Source organism: Vulpes vulpes, chromosome 10, assembly GCF_048418805.1.
Source record: "Vulpes vulpes isolate BD-2025 chromosome 10, VulVul3, whole genome shotgun sequence".
Lineage (NCBI taxonomy): Eukaryota > Metazoa > Chordata > Mammalia > Carnivora > Canidae > Vulpes > Vulpes vulpes.
In genome coordinates, this window is record NC_132789.1 from 86,806,628 (window position 1) to 86,823,124 (window position 16,497).

General features: G+C 38.9%; 1 pseudogene; it reads left to right on the forward strand.

The window, feature by feature from the left end:
* Nucleotides 1–12,183: 12,183 nt before the first annotated feature.
* Nucleotides 12,184–12,526, forward strand: LOC112933457 (calmodulin-like; annotated as a pseudogene).
* The last annotated feature ends 3,971 nt before the right edge of the window (nt 12,527–16,497 follow it).

Below are 16,497 nucleotides of genomic sequence, written 5' to 3' on the forward strand. Positions count from 1 at the left end.
TTTCATGTTACTGAGGTTTTTTGGTGCATTGTTGTGCAGCATGTGATGGCTTGGGATCTCCTGAAATCAGTCACTGAAATAGAATTAGAGGTGCAAAAATTTTATTAGAGAGCAGGGAAGACAAATACTGGCCAAGGAGAACTGTCATATTGCTACACAGACCTGACAAAGCCTCTGCTGGTCCAGGCGTGTAAGTGGCAAGGCCCTCACTCAGTCACTGGCTGAGGCTGCTTGAAAGCTGGTGCAGACACTGAAGAAGCTGTTCACCTACCACTTCTTTGTACCTGAGCAGCAAGAACTTTCTCGAAAGAAGCTGCACCTCTGTGCGTCTGTCGTTGTCCAGTCCTTGCACCACGCAAATCCACTTCTCCATACTTGTCCAGGGAGTAGCTCAGGGTAACCTCCATCACTGCACTTGTTTTTAGAGCCTGCACCAGCTGTCCTAGCCTGTCTTCATGATCCATTCCGAGTCCTTCTTGCCCTTAGCTACCACCTCTTCTGGTCTTGGTGGCTTACCTAGTGGTAGTAGGACCCAAACTTTCATCATCAGGGTGTCTTAACCCCTAGTGATCATATCCTTCTCAGGCTGGGGTTGCTTCACTTGTCATTCACAATTACGTTTGACCAAAGGAGAATCAAGAACCAAGAAGATAACCAAGTGGGTCTTATGAGTTCCAAACATATGCTTCTCTGTTCCCATTGTGTAAAATTAGCCTTACTTCCCATTGCTGATCAGAGTTAATTATCCCTGCAAACATGGTCACTATTCTCAATTCCTGGTCCCTGGCCACAAGAGGTTGAAAGTATCCAGATGGCAGTCATAGTTTGTAATTCAGCTGGATCCTCACTGTATCCTCTGGTGAAAGCATGGCTCTATTGACAAACAGAACCTCTAACCCTGTAGACTCCGAGAAGCATGACTCAGTAGATCATTGGGAAAGATGGTAAGTGAGGCCAGTCCTGTTCCCATCCCCTCATTTCCAGATCCACATAATCTTCTGATTGGAGACACAGTACCATAAAAAGAGAGATCTCTAGTATTACGTGTATGCTGCATTCTGGAGGGTTAAGCCACCTCTTCACAGGGTATTGCCTCCAACTTTGCACTTCAGCTATGACTTCTTCCCTCAGGGGAATACATATACCCATACATGTACATATACATATATATGTATGAAACTAGAAGTAAGAAGTGTAATGCATAATAGCTTTTTAAAATAAGTACCATTGCATCCATCAGAAACAAATCCATAAAGCATGTGAGCATAAAATCTAAATCTCTCAAAGTCTTATTCATGGAACAAGTGATCATTATTAGTCCCCATCTTCCAATAAAAATGAAGTGTCTATTGCAAGATCAAGACCGGGGCTCTCAGGGGCCATAGCTTCAGATTCAAAACATAATAAAATACCTGGAAGTGTCAGAAATGAGAGTTCACTTCCTGACAGAAGGATATTTTTATTCAAACTCTTGACACCTCTGAAAAAGAGCAATGTTAGCGGTTTATATACAGTGACCTAGAGCTTCTAATATCCTTTGGCCAAGTCAAATTTTAATCCGTTTCCTGTGCCACTGCTTTCTATTTATTCCTGCCTACATTCTAACCGTTCAAAAATTTCTTCTTTCCCTCCTACCACCTTCTTTCCTTCACTTTGTCCATATCTCTTTCACTGTATTTTCCTTTGGCACTCCCTTTGGTTTTCTAAACTGCTGTGTGCCTCAGTTTCCTCATCTGTAAAATAGGGATAATAATAGTGGTTATCTCACAAGGGAGTTGTGAGGATTAAAATGAGTTAATATATTAGTTGTTGGGGCTGTTGTAATAAACTACCATAAACTGAGTGGCTTAAACAACAGAAAGTTATTGTCTCCCAGTTCTGGAGTCTGGAAGTCCAAGACAAATGGGTTGGGTTCTCTGAAGTTTCTAGGGAACAATCTGTTCCAGGCCTCTTCCCTTGCCTCACGTAGTTCTTGGCTTGTGACTGCATCACTCCAGTTGGTGGTCTTCCTATGTATATATTGCTGTGTCCAAATTTCCCCTTTTCATAAGAACACTAGTCCTATTGGGTTAGAGGCTTACCCTACACCATCATGACCCCATTTTAACTAATTATATCAGCAGCTACTCTATATCCAAATAAGGCCACATTCTGAGGTAGTGGGACTTTAACACAGGAATTGGGGTGGTGGGGAGCGGGAGTGACACAATTCAACTCATAACACATATGTAAAGAACCTAGAACAGTTCCTGGCGCATAAAAGGCACTATGTGAATATTTGCTATTGATAGAGTGCATACTATGTGTGGAGCACTGTGCTAGGTACTGAGGATTTAACAGTGAAGTAGACACTGCTCTATTCCTCAAGGATCTCATAGTCTGATAAGATCTAAGGTAGAGATGACATAGGGTGACTATCATTCCAGTTTGCTTATCAATGACTAGGGGCTGGAGGGGGAGGTGGGAAGGGGTGGCTGGGACATAGAACTTTCAGTGCAAACACCCAGAAAGTTCAGGGCAAATCAGGCCAAGTCATTAACTCTGGCAGTGAGCAAGATGGGAGGATATAGGCTCTAAGAGGAAAATAAGAGAGGTATAGTGGCAGGAACTGCTTATTTCCCCCAATATCTGTTATCTCCTTGGCATTTGATCATCAAGAATAAAGACAACAGGGATGCCTGGGTGGCTCAGTGACTGAGCATCTGCCTTTGGCTCAGGAAGTGATCCTCAAGTCCCAGAATCGAGTCCTAAATGGGGCTCCCGGCATGGAGCCTGCTTCTCCCTCTTCCTATGTCTCTGCCTCTCTCTCTCTCTCTCTCTTTGTGTGTTTGTGTGTGTCTCATGAATAAATAAATTCTAAAAATCTTAAAAGAAAAAAAAAAGAATAAAGACTACATTCTCCAGTGTACCATGACCTCAGGCATGGCCATGTAACTAAATTCTGGCCAATGGAAAATGATGTGTACAACTTCAGAGAAATGTTTTAAAAGGAAGTGCCATGCCCTTCTTCACCTCCTTTGTTACTAGAATTTGAGTATAATGGTTGAAATTAGAACAGTCATCTTTAACCACAAGATGGAAGCCAAATACTAACTGGGAGGGGATCCCTGGGTGGCGCAGCGGTTCGGCGCCTGCCTTTGGCCCAGGGCGCGATCCTGGAGATCCGGGATCGAATCCCACATCGGGCTCCCGGTACATGGAGCCTGCTTCTCCCTCTGCCTGTGTCTCTGCCTCTCTCTCTCTCTCTCTCTGTGACTATCATAAATAAATAATAATAAAAAAAATATTAAAAAAAAAAACAAATACTAACTGGGAGCCTGGACCTCTGTTGATTATGGAGAAGGCATACCTATCAGACCTCATACATCTACACTTCATTTATGTGAGAAATAAACTACTTTTTAATGCTGTGATTATTTGGGCTTTTCTGTCACACAGTTAACATAATTCAATATACTACACATATTAACCTCTGTCTTAAACAGTCATGAGAAGAGCTAAGAGGGAAAGAAAGAATTCTACACAGAAGAAAAGTCATATTTCATATCTGCTAAAGGCTTAATATCCAACATATAAAAGAACTTATAAAACCGAACACACACACACACACACACACACACACATACAAAATAATCCAGCTAAAAATGAGCAGAAGACATGAATAGACATTTTTCCAAAGAAGACATACAGACGGCCAGCAGACACATGAAAAGATGCTCAACATCCCTCAACGTCGGGGAAATACAATCAAAACTACGGTGAGATATCACCTCATATCTGTCAGAATGGCTAAAGTTAATAATACAGGAAACAACTGGTGTTGGTGAGAATGTGGAGAAAGGGGAACCCTCCTACACTGTTGGTGGGAATGCAAATTTGTGCATCCACTCTGGAAAACATAATGGAGGTTCCTCGAAATAGTTAAAAATAGAACTACCCTATCAACCCAGCAATTGCACTTCTAGTATTCACCCAAAGGATACAAAAATACTGGTTTGAAGGAATACATACACCCTACTGTTTATAGCAGCATTTATCAACAATAGCCAAATTATGGAAAGAACCTAAGTGTCCATTGACTGATGAATAGATAAAGAAGAATATATCTGTGATATATATATATATATATATACACACACATATATACATATATATATATATAAAACAGGAATATTACTTGACCATCAGAAAGAATGAAACCTTGCCATTTGTAGTGACATGGATGGAAGTAAAGAGTATTATGCTAAGTGAAATAAATCAGTCAGAGAAAGACAAATATCACATGATTTCACTTGTATGTGGAATTTAAGAAACAAAACAAATGAACATATGGGAAGGAGGCAAACCAGGAAGCAGACTGTTAACCACAGAGAACAAACTGTGGGTTATTGGGGGGGAGGTGGGTTGGGGATGGGTTACATAGGTGATGGGGATTAAGGAGGGCACTTGTGATGAGCCCTAAATAACTGGAGTTTAAATAAAAACAATGGAAAAAATAGAAAAAGGTCATGTTTAAAGGCTTGCAAGCAAGAGAGTCTGAAATAATTTCAGATTTCATGAAAGTGGACTAAATAATCAGGAAAAGACCTCTCTGTTAAGTAATAACAGAAATTCTATTCCCAGTTCTAATGTGTGTGGGTTTTCCTAGACTATCAAGCAGCTCTTGGATACCACCTGGGTGTCCTATAATTCTGGCACTACCTACTAAGGAATAGCATGAGATAGGAGGTACCAATGACTTTTCTTCCGGTTTAATTAATTTGCTAGAGCAGCTCACAGAATTCAGAGGAACATTTTCCTTACTAGATTACCAGTTTATTATGAAAGGATATAATTCAGGAACGGCAAGATAGAAGAGATGCATAGAACAGGGTATGGGAAAAGGGCATGGAGCTACCATGCCCTCTCTGATCATGCCAGTCTCTCCAAATCTCCATGTGTTCATCAACCTGGAAGGTCTCTAAACCCAGTCCTTGTGGGGCTTTGTGGAAGCTTCATTGCAAAGGCGTGACTGGTTAAATCACTGATCATTGACAACTCATATAACCTCCCTCACTTCTCCCTTTCCTGGAGGTCAGTGAAAGGACTGAAAGTTTCAACCCTCTAATCATGTGATCCACTTTACCAGCAACCATCCCTATCCTGTGGTGTGGTACAAAAGATACCCATTAACATAACAAAATATAACTTTTCCTCTCTCTTCATGTGAAGTTCCAAAGGTTTTAGGAGCTCTTTGCCAGAAGGAGGAAGACCAAATCTATGTTTCTTATTATAAATTATAATGTCATTTCCCTAATAGAGTAAGGGAAATCTCCAAAGACTAAAAATGAGGAAGGAACTATAACCAGAGTGGTAATAATAGTTGACACACATACAAGATACATTTTAAATATATCTTGACTCACTTAATCCTAACAACTAGGTACTATTTTGTTAGGTACTATTTTGTTAAAAAGAAACAGGTCCAAAACGGAGTCACTCATACTAAGCCCCATGCTATGTCTTGTGTAAACCAAGAGTTAATACCTAAACTAATTGCAGTTTCAGCCTCTCCCATGAATATCTTAAGCAGTCAGTCTGGAATTTCCTAGTCAGCACTACTGAGGCTATCCACCTGATAGACTGCTTTCATTCCCTAAAAGATGGTGACCTTGCCTGAAATAATCCACTCTTGTTCCCCTTCTGCCTCCCATTTCATACAGCTCCTGGGAGCTCCTTTATGTTTGCTAGATGAAATGGTGTCCAGTTTATGAACCATTGAAATGGATCAGTTAGATCTTTTAATTCACACAGTTGATTGTTTTTAACAGATTTAGTGGCAGAGATGGAATCCAAAGTGAACTTCTAGTAGCATTCAGAGACAATGAGAACCAGAAATGGTACCCTCAAATCCTTTGAGTTCTGTCTTTATCACTATTTCTGAGGGCCATGAGTAAGTTCCTCTCAGTTCTGAGCTCCCTTGTCTTTGCATCAAGCTCCTGATCTAATTGGCTTTCTAGTCAGTTCCATACTGGGAGCTGCTGGTAGTTCAGATTGCAATTATCATGTAATTGATGGAAACTTTCAGCCTTTGATTCTGTCCTAAGATCCAGGTGGGAACTGCTGGTGGGAGTTCACAGTTCCCCATTTATGTAGAACCCCACCCCCCACCCCCCACCCGACCCTAGTCCCCAGTCCCTATTTGTTGAGGTATGCTGGCTCAATTCTTCTCACATTCCAACTTCCAAGGTGGGAATTTTTGGTGTTGTACATGGGATCTTCTGTTGGCAAGAATGTATTAACATTTCTTGGTTACTGCCAGTATATTAAGGTGTACATGTTTGTCTTATTTTGTGTAGATAAAGGCCATTGCTAGTGGGAATCTTGGAAGCAGCCACAAAATTGGCAGGCACAGACCAAACATTTAAAAGCTGTGAGAGGGATCCCTGGGTGGCGCAGCAGTTTGGCGCCTGCCTTAGGCCCAGGGCGGGATCCTGGAGACCCGGGATCGGATCCCACATCGGGCTCCTGGTGCATGGAGCCTGCTTCTCCCTCTGCCTGTGTCTCTGCCTCTCTCTCTCTTTCTCTCTCTCTCTCTCTCTCTGTGACTATCATAAATAAATAAAAATTAAAAAAAAAATAAATAAAAGCTGTGAGAGTGCTTACCACCAAACCCAAAGACCTCTGTGTTAGAGTAAGTCGGTCATAGAATAGGTCAGATTGACACTGGGTCGTTCATCAACCTCAAGAAAATTTCCATGCAGTGAGATACATTGTAAAACATCACACATTTTCCAACCCAGTGCCATATCCTTATCAGGCATTATATCCAAGAAACCCAAAGGTTTAGATAGATAGATCCTTAAAGAACCAAGTGTGCCGGGATCCCTGGGTGGCGCAGCGGTTTAGCGCCTGCCTTTGGCCCAGGGCGCGATCCTGGAGACCCGGGATCGAATCCCACGTCGGGCTCCCGGTGCATGGAGCCTGCTTCTCCCTCTGCCTGTGTTTCTGCCTCTCTCTCTCTCTCTCTGACTATCATAAAAAAAAAAAAAAAAAAAAAGAACCAAGTGTGCCACCTTCTTGCATACTTGATTATTTTATGTTTAAGTACTATATAGTCCCCAAAGTGATAAATATCTACAAAAGTGGCAAAATCTTACTAAAAACAAAACTATTACATGACAATTATGCAGAACATTCCAATTAGACAATATCATCCATTTAAGAAGAGCAGTAGAAAGTAAGGGTTCTCAAGTTAAACGAACAGAATGATACACCTATTTTAATTGGTATGCAGAACTTTCAAAAAGACTGTGATTCCAAAATAACTTCATTAAAAAATTTGTTACAAAAGGCTAATGAAAAGCTAAAGATAGGAGAGATACCTAAACCAAGATGGTAAGACTGACTGACATGATTCCTATTGAATCCTTCTATCCTTCCTTACCTGAATACTCATGCTTTATTAACTCTTTGTCTGAATTGACTTTCCACTCTGAAGAGGCTCCTAAACAGCTACCTTTAATAATAAAACTTCTTGAGATTACAGGAGATCCTCCTCATATCTTTTACTCCTGGTCAAATACCAAACTAAGGGCCATGGTTAAAGAATTTCCTAAGCCCAGGAAGGGTCCTCAAAAGTTTTCTGAAGAATTTAGAGTCATTATCAGGGCCTATGACTCTGGGCTGTGAGATCTTTATCAGTTTCTGCACATGCTAGGAAGACCTGGGGGAGTCCAAAAATGGATGCAGGAAGCAGGATGGTATAACCCAGAGGATGATATCTGAGAATCTTGACCTTCAACATGGTCCCCTCATGGACCAGAAAAAGCTCACAAAATAGCAACTCATCTTTAAAAGTCATTCCTAGAGTCTTACCTGCTCACATTGATTGGTCTATTATTCAAACATTCAAAAAAAGGAATATGATGAATCTGTGGCAGACTGAAAAGCCCAAATGGGGGCTCTCTTCCTATGGCATTCCAGGTTCCATACAATAGGTGAGGTCACCCAATCTGCTCTAGCTGCTCTGTTTGTAAATGGATTATCTCCTCAGGTTAGTGGATTGATAAAAAAGCAACAAATAGGATGGGAGGTTACCAGTTTGAGTGAACTTGTGACATAGTTGAGTACTTTGAAAGGACTTTGGAACAAGACTAAAGTTCATCAAGCGTTAGAACAGCTCCCAGACTATGTGCCTAAAATAACACTTGGACCTCCCTCATTGCACACATCTAAGGGTCAACCATCAAAATGATGGCCTAAGGGTCAATGTTTCATTTGCAATCAACTGGCACACTGGGGGAAAAGGTGTCTTCTGAGACTCCTACGCAAATTCTTCAACATCAACTCCGATGAAGTAGCTCTGTAGTCAGAAGCTGATAATCAGAACCTGATTTAAGTTGCAACTCAAGTCTTTGAGGCATTACAAATCTTTACAAAACTAGAAAAACAGCTTAGATTCAAAATTTTTTTATAACTAGTGAGTTCTGTACTGATTCATGGCAGTAATTCTAAAATGAAAGCTACAAGGTCTTTCTTTCACTTCCCCGCCCATATATGTGTGTGTGTGTGTGTGTGTGTGTGTATGTATGTATGTACACACATACATACACTGTAGATGTAAAGTAATTTTCTACCTCTGGATGGTATTGCCAAATTTAATTTTTATAAGAGCTCTATTTAAGTGGCTCAAAGACAATTGTTTATACAAATTAAATTCTCAGAAATAGAATAGAAACTAACCCAAATGAATTTTGAGTTCACATAATCTAGGAAAATATATGATATTAAAGCTAATTTAAAGTTTATTGACTTAATTAAAATAGACATGTCTTCAGATTATCAACATTAAAAAAATACAAATACACAATTTTTATTCTACATATGCTTGTGTTTTTTTTTTAAGATTTTATTTATTCATGAGAGACACAGAGAGAGGCAAAGACATAGGCAGAGGGAGAAGCAGGCTCCTCATACGGAGCCTGATGTAGGACTTGATCACAGGACTCCAGGATCACACCCTGAGCCAAAGGCAGATGCTCAACCACTGAGCCACTTAGGCGTCCCTCTACATATGTGTATTAAAGGTCAAAATGAGTTCATGTTATCTCATACAAAATTTGTCAATAAGAAAAATAGCTGAGGATGATAAATGGTTTTGTTTAATGTCTCATTAAGTTTTTATTAGGATAAAGATTTTTAAGTGAACTTTCAAGATACTTTCCCAAATCTTTTGGGTAACTTGAAACCTTAAATTATTGCTAAGTTAAATGATGAGTTAAGTTAAATTCATTGAATATCCAGATCATTGTATGTATCTATTTCCAAATAAGATACTGAAACATTAATTACTGAACATAAGTTTATCCACTTTTTGCTTCCTTTTACAGTAGAACTAAAGGTATTTGTGCCTATGAATAAACATGCTCTATGCCCTGCTGAAAAATTTATTATGAGAAACCATATATTCCTAGAAATTATATAATATATTTATAAATTTGCAAACCCACAGAATGCTAATGTGAAAGACAGTCCATGATTGTTTACTTCTCTTTTTTTTTAAAAAAAGATTTTATTTATTTATTTATTTGAGAGAGAGCATGAGCAGGAGAGCAGCAGAGAGAGGGGGACATGATGCTCAACTGACTGAGCTATCCAGGTGCCCCAATTGTTTACTTCTTTCTTTTTTCCACTAGGAATAAGGTTTCTAAGGGTTAAGAATTTTAATATACATAACTAAAACTAGTAGAAGTAAAGGAACCATCTCTGTATGCAAGGAAAGTACGGTGCACTTTTTCAGTAAAAGAAAGTATGAGGAGGGTGCCTGGGTGGTTCAGTTGGTTAGGCAGCTGCCTTCAGCTTGGGTCATGATCTCAGGGTCCTGGGATTGAGCCCCATGTCAGGTTCCCTGCTCAGCGGGCAGTCTGCTTCTCTCTCTGCCTTCCCCCTCCCTTTTTCATTCTCTCTCTCTCTCAAATGGATAAATAAAATTTTAAAAAAGAAAAAAAAAGGAAAGAAAGTACAAAGAATGAAAAAAATATTTTTATTGAGGGAAAAGAAAGTAATTTTGTTCTAAGAGAGGCTGGTTATTTCAGAATGGCAAAGAGGAAAACATAGGACAAACCATAGAAAGTTCATGGAAGAAAGAATTTTGAGATAGGAATTTTATATATGCCAAGCTGGGTAAGATTGCACGAATTTATTACAAGTGTTTAAAAAATAAGCTATAATAGGAGCACCTGGCTGCTGAGTTGATTGGGCAGCCAACTCAATTTTAGCTGAGGTCATGATCTCAGGGTCCTGGGATTGAACCACCGCACCAGGCTCTGTGCTCAGTGGAGAGTGCTTCAGGATTCTTTTTCTCCCTCTGTGCCTCCCCCTGCTTACTCTTTCTCTCTCTCAAATCAATAAATAAATCTTCAAAAAAAAAAAAAAAGCTATGGGGGCACCTGGGTGGTTCAGTGGTTGAGCGTCTGCCTTCAGCTCAGAGCATGACCCCGTGGTCCTAGGATCAAGTCCCACATTGGGCTCCCCACAGGGAGCCTGCTTCTCCCTCTGCCTATGTTTCTGCCTCTCTCTGTGTGTGTCTCTCATGAATAAATAAATAAAATCTTTTAAAAAAAGCTTTATTATAAATGGTATACTTATGTAAAACTAAATCTTAACATTCTTTCATCTGCTAAAAGGACAAACTTTCTTAGATTATTGGTCTGCTCTTAATAAGAAACTGCACAACTGTTTGACTTTCTGTATTTGCCAATGGAGTCGTTAATTGTCAGCATGGTTAAATGGATAACTAAATATTATTTCACAGTGACTACGATCCTATAGACCTTTTTGAGATTTTTGACAAACTCCCCAACATCAAAGTCTAAATGAAGTCTTTTTGACTTCACACTAACTTTGGGATTTTTAAAGAGGATACATGGAACATCTAAAAAGACTTCCTCTCTTCTTACAAAAAGGAAGATGTTGAAGTACTTAGATATATTTGCCATGTTAAATTATAGGGGGAACATTGTCAAATGGGAAGTAATACTAAGCATTCTTTATGTTGTATTTATATAGGTCTAAGGTATAAATGTTCCAAAAATTGTGTGAAACTCCTGGCAATCTGATACGTCCTGATAGAATGTTGTCAATCGTAATTCCAGTTATTATTATAAAATATTATGTCTCACAAAAATAACCAAGTTTCCTTATCAGCTCCATTATAATGAACTCTCATCAGATCTTTATAATGGGAATTTTGAAGTCTTTTGTTAGTTGCAGAAAATTACTGTTTTACTCTGATGCTTTGCAAAAGTAGAAGTGCTTCATCTTCAAGAACATTTGTGGAAAAGACTCTGGCAAACACAAGGTTCTGATAACTTTATGATCATAAAACTGAACTAGGTAAGAATTTCTAGAACAAATATAAAAAAACTGGACTCAAGCAGAACAAAAATAAATAAGATGGGATTGAGTGAACTGAGGAATATGATTGTAATTTTTATGACTTCTTGTTTGAAACAGCTCTGGTTAATGTGTTGTTTTCCAGATTTGAGGAAACTTTAAGTTATCCATGACTCACAGCAATTTAGTAAAGTGTGCTATTGTAAACAAAGATGAAACATTTATTTTTTTCTCTATGCTTGCCCCCTTCAGAATTTAGAAACTCTTGAGCATTTTTTTTGTAGTAAACTTGTTATTTACACAAATTCAGTAAGAATCTAAACTTGGAAACATTAGTTATATTACCAAAGCTTTGATTGGAATGTCATATTTGAGATAGAAGGGCATAGACTCATATATGATCAGACAGTTTTAAGGAACTAAAGTTGACTTTACAGAGCCAATAAGGCCCCTTAATAAAAATAGACTTGGTACCTTGCTTACAAGATTCCAACAAAGTAAGCTTAAGAAGTGCTTATATGGGGCCATGGTCCTGGGAAATTCATGGGTAATGGCACTGTTACTCACAGTCAGATGGTAGCACAGTGCTAAGCACACATTGTGCCTTAGCAACAGTAGTGGAGACATTCCTGCCATTATAACCCCCGTGCTGGTGCAACCACCCTCGCTCCCTCTCTGTTCTTCCTCCCTTCACTCACACTGTAACTGATCAGCTGAAGGAAGGACAGATTGCTGACTTCAAGGAAATTTCTCCCTATTAGACAAAGATGGCGACGACACCATCACAACAAAGAACTTGGAACTCTCATGAAGTCACTGGGTCAGAACCCAAAAGAAGCAAAATTATAGGATATGACCAACAAGTTGGATGTTGATGGTAATGGCACCACTGATTTCCCAGAATTTTCGACTATGATGGCTAAAAGACATGAAAGATACAAACAATAAAGAAAAGATTCATGAAACATTTTGAGTCTTTGACAAGGATGGAAATGGTTACATCGGTGCAGTAGAACTACGTCACGTCATGACAAACTCAGGAGAAAAACTAACAGATGAAGAAGTAGATGAAATGATCAAAGAAGCAGATACTGATGGAGATGGACGAGTCAACTATGAAGAATTTGTACAGATGGTGACTGCAAAATAAAGACCTACTTTCAACTCCTTCCCCCTACCCTTAGAAGAATCAAATTGAATATTTTACTTATCTCTAGAAAAAAAAAGTTGTTTTCCTCATTCTATTTATGTATAGAAAAAACAAGTGCTTATATGGTCAATCACTATTCTTGCTGCACTTATGTAAATGATCAGACTAAGTCCAATGCAAACAACCTAACTTTGCTATGATTATCCTTGGAAAAAAGAAATGGAGATAATTGTAGAGAAAAAAATTTTGTTTGTACCTTTGTAGATATTAGATTCTAATTCTGTTAATTATCTTTGAGGTTTTGTTTTATACCTTCAAATTGGATTGGATCCTGGATTTTTTTTTTTTTTTCACAGGTAGGCTCCATGCTCCATGTGCAGCCCTTTGTGGGCCTCAAACTCACAACCCTGAGATCAAGACCTGAGCTGAGATCAAGAGTCAGATGTTTAACTGATTGTGCCATCGGGTGCCCTGGATCCTAAATTCTTCTAGCTTTTTCAAATATTTGGCTACAACTCTCCAAACTAACATTTACAATTTTTTCCCCGCCCTTCTAATTTGAAATCACTAAGAACAAAGACTTCCCTTGAATTTCTTTGCAAGAGAATATCTTAGGTCCTCCTCACTACGTAGATGGTAGCCAAACTTTGGGGACTTGGGCACACATCTCACAGCTAAAGAAGCCTCTCCCTGACATTTTGTTGTGTGCAGACACTGGAGACCTTTAAATCAAATCGACTAGGAAGAAAAGTTTCTAACATTGGTGTAGACTGTTTCCACCCAAGACACTGGATCAAGACTTCATATTTTAACTAAACATGAAACACTTTCTTCTTCCCTTTCTTTCCTTTACTCTGGCACTGGCCTTGAAAGGTAATGCCATCATCTGTATCTCCCAGGCCATTGCTAATGGGGCAATCTTTCCGACTGCCTCACCCATTTCCTTGTCTCTGGTTAAGAACCCTAAACCTAGGGAAACTTGTATCCAGGTTCTGGACAAAAAAGTTTTTTTTTAATTTTTAAAAAAGGGACACAAGGCAACCAGAATAGAACTGCCTATGTGGACTACAGGGCCTTAACATTTTATTGGCTTCCATGACTGTCACCTTTCTAGGCCTGACTCACAAATTCCAATGGGAATTATCAGGAGGCATTCATGATTCGGGATTGGTTTCCTTTATCAGGGTCCTACTTCCCTGGTCAGTAGTGAGTACATATAAGATTATGATTAAGAATTTCTCTTTAGGGGATCCCTGGGTGGCTCAGCGGTTTGGTGCCTGCCTTTGGCCCAGGGCGCAATCCTGGAGTCCCGGGATCGAGTCCCACGTCAGGCTCCTGGCATGGAGCCTGCTTTTCCCTCTGCCTGTGTTTCTGCCTCTCTCTCTCTCTGTCTATCATGAATGAATAAATAAATAAATAAATAAATAAATAAATAAATAAGAATTTCTCTTTAACTCTTGAAATATTACAGAATCTGCTGCTAAAACTGTAGTTGCCCAACAAAAATCCTTTGACTCTCTGGCCAAAATTGCTCTTGATAATAGGATATCCCTTGATAATCTTTTAGTTGAGCAGAAGATATCTGTGCTATGGCCAACATCATCTGCCGTAACTGGATTAATACTTTGGGGGAAGTTGAAACTCAGTTACATAAGATCACTGAGAAAATCACTTGGCTTAAAAAGTATCTCCTTTAATGGGGTCTTTCTTTGACTTATTTGATTTTGATTGCTTTGGGTCTTGGACACCATGGCTTTTAGGTATACTCGAGACATCGGGAATTATCCTGCTTATAATAATCATAGAAATCTCCCTGGTGCATTGTATTGTCTTAAGATATTTAAATATATATTTGCAGCCACTAACCACCAAGCAAATGATCTCCCTAAGACAGGAACATCAGAAAAGGAACAAAGAGAATGACCAAAAAAGTTGTGAACCAGAAGACATGGCCTGTGAATATCACAGCAATTTAGATAAAACATCACAACCTGTGAATACCATACATAGGATCAACAAAGACTGTGAGAACTTCACAGAGTGATAGCTGAGAGTGATGCTAATGACTTAAATTTTGATGTCTCTCAGTTAAACTGACACTCTGATCAAAAGGGGTTAATTTTTAGAAGGACAGGCAAATCCCAAATGGAGTCACTCTGCTAAGCTTCATGTCAGCAAACCAAGACTTAATGCCTGACCCAATCAGCCTCTCCCAGGAATGTAACCTTAACCAGTCAGTCTGGAATTTCCTGGTCAGAACTAGTGAGTTAATCCACCCTATAGACCCTTTTGTCCCCTAAAGGAAGTTCACTTTACCTGAACCAATCCACTGTCTTCCCCCTTCTGTCTATAAAAGCTTTCTGTTTTGTTCTACTCCTTGGAGCTCCTTTTTATTTGTTTGGATGCTGCCTGATTTATGGATCATTGAATAAAGACAATTTGACCTTTAAATTTACTCAGTTGAATTTTGTTTTTAACAGTTTGTTGCCTCATTTTATAGATAAGGACACTAACTCACATAAAGGTTATCGGAGACATAAGGTACATGGTACAAGGTACGTGGATGTCAAACCAGAATCCTAGAAGAGAAAAAACACTTGAGGAAAGACAACTTTTGAAAAGATAATGACTGAATATTTTCCAGGATTAATAAAAATCATGAATCTTCAGATTAATGAAGCACACCAAATCCCAAACAGATCTCTAAAACAATACTAATACAAAAAATAATAACTAACATTTATTGAGTATTTAAGAATTAGGCACTATTCTAAGTGAATTATATAAATTATATCATTAACCTTGACAACAATCTTATGAGATAGTCTCTGCCATTATTCCCAGTTTGCACATAAGGAAACTGAGACAGAGAGGTCAAGTGACCCGCCCAAGATTATAGCTGGAGCCAGGAATGAAACTCAACTATTTGATTCCGAAGAATACAACTTTCACACCAAGAAAAGAAAGTTTTTTTTTTGGTTTGTTTGTTTTTGTTTTGTTTTTTAAGGTTTTATTTATTTGACAGAGAGAGCGAGCACAAGCAGGGGGGCTGGTAGGCAGAAGGAGGGGGAGAAACAGGCTCCTTGCTCAGCAGGGCTCCATCCCAGGACTCGGGGATCATGACCTGAGCCGAAGGCAGACACTTAATCAACTGAGCCACTCAGGCACCCCAAGAAAAAATGTTAATATTTTTTAATATTTAAGACGTACTTTATGCCCTATGTCTTAATATTACATCTTAATAGTCTATGCTCTTACTACAAAGTGTGGTTCATAGACTAGTGGCATCAGCATTACATGGCATTATGTTTAAATACAGAATATCAGCTCCTCTCTAGACCTACTGAATCAGAAGCTGTGTTTTAATAAGATCCCCGGGTGACTCACATACAGAGCTTGAGAAGCACCATTCTGCAAGCCCAATTCTCTTGCAATATACTAATAAAAATGTCTAACTTTAGCCCTTTGATGTAATTGCTTGTAGTTTTCTGGTATTATACTGCAAAGTCTCCCAGAGCAGAAACTGTGTCTCCCTGGGCTATAACTGTGTCCTTAGTGTCTCACAACAAACTGGGCACATATTGCATCCTTGATCACCACTTTGATTAGATAAGTAAATAAATATTGTCAAAAAATGGATAGATTTTTTTATGGGAACAAGAAAATATGGTATTGAAATGACCTCTCTTTCCTTGCTTTAATCTAAGTCACATTTTAAAAATATATCAAATTAGTTGATATTGGTAATATTCTTGAATTGTTCTGAGTTGAAACTCAATGCTATTTCTCTTATATTAAAATCAATGCTAACCATATTATTAAAATAATTGGCAGAAATTAATTTTCATTTTTCCCCCCAGAAGAGTATGAATAGCATTCAGCCCTTTCAGCTTAAAATATATAATTCTGGGGTGCCTGAGTGGCTCAGTCAGTTAAGCATCTGCCTTTGGTTCAGGTCATGATCCCAGGGT